This window comes from Ptychodera flava, chromosome 1 (assembly GCF_041260155.1).
Source record: "Ptychodera flava strain L36383 chromosome 1, AS_Pfla_20210202, whole genome shotgun sequence".
In the NCBI taxonomy this organism is placed as follows: Eukaryota; Metazoa; Hemichordata; class Enteropneusta; family Ptychoderidae; genus Ptychodera; species Ptychodera flava.
The window spans coordinates 34,143,374-34,144,057 of NC_091928.1; positions in this window are offsets into that span (position 1 = coordinate 34,143,374).

The following is a 684-nucleotide window of genomic DNA, read 5'->3' on the forward strand; positions in this document are numbered from 1 at the left end:
TATCTAAAAGAAATTGCTCAAAATAGTCAATAGAGATAGAGACAGAGAAAGTTCTAATTTCCATTTATGGTTGACTTGGTAAGGATAAAATAAAATTACTTTTTGAGGAAAAAAATAGAGTGGTCAATTAAAAGAGTGGTCAAAGTGATAGAGTTTTTATGGTAAAGCTGGGCTGTATAAAGATTCCTCATGTGCTATTTATAGCAATTATGCAATCTGTGTAAACAGCGCAATGAAAGTGTAACATGATTCCTTATAATGCTTTTGATGACCTTGAACTTCTTAAGTTTCAAACCTTTGTCTCTTCAGTGTGCTTTCTCTGAGTATGTACAGTCTCAACTTATTAAACAGAACTCACAATGTTAATCAAAGATATCCACCTTCTTCATCAATACATGTGTCACAAAAGGTTATTCTCTACATAACTCAACAGAGCTCTGTCAACTGTTGAGTTGCTTGTTCTTTCAAAACTGCTGGTCAGACAGCTTTAATATTTAGTTTACTTGTCCGTAGGATGACCTTAGTGAGATAATTTCATACAGTCAGGAAATACTTAATTTTGTATCCATGTCTATAGTAGCTTCAGGGACTTTGGCCCTATGTTTTGCTATAGGACTATGTGCCCGAGGGAGGGTGACCTTTGCCTGATATAAGGAGGGCAAATGGTCTCCAGCCTCAAGGGTA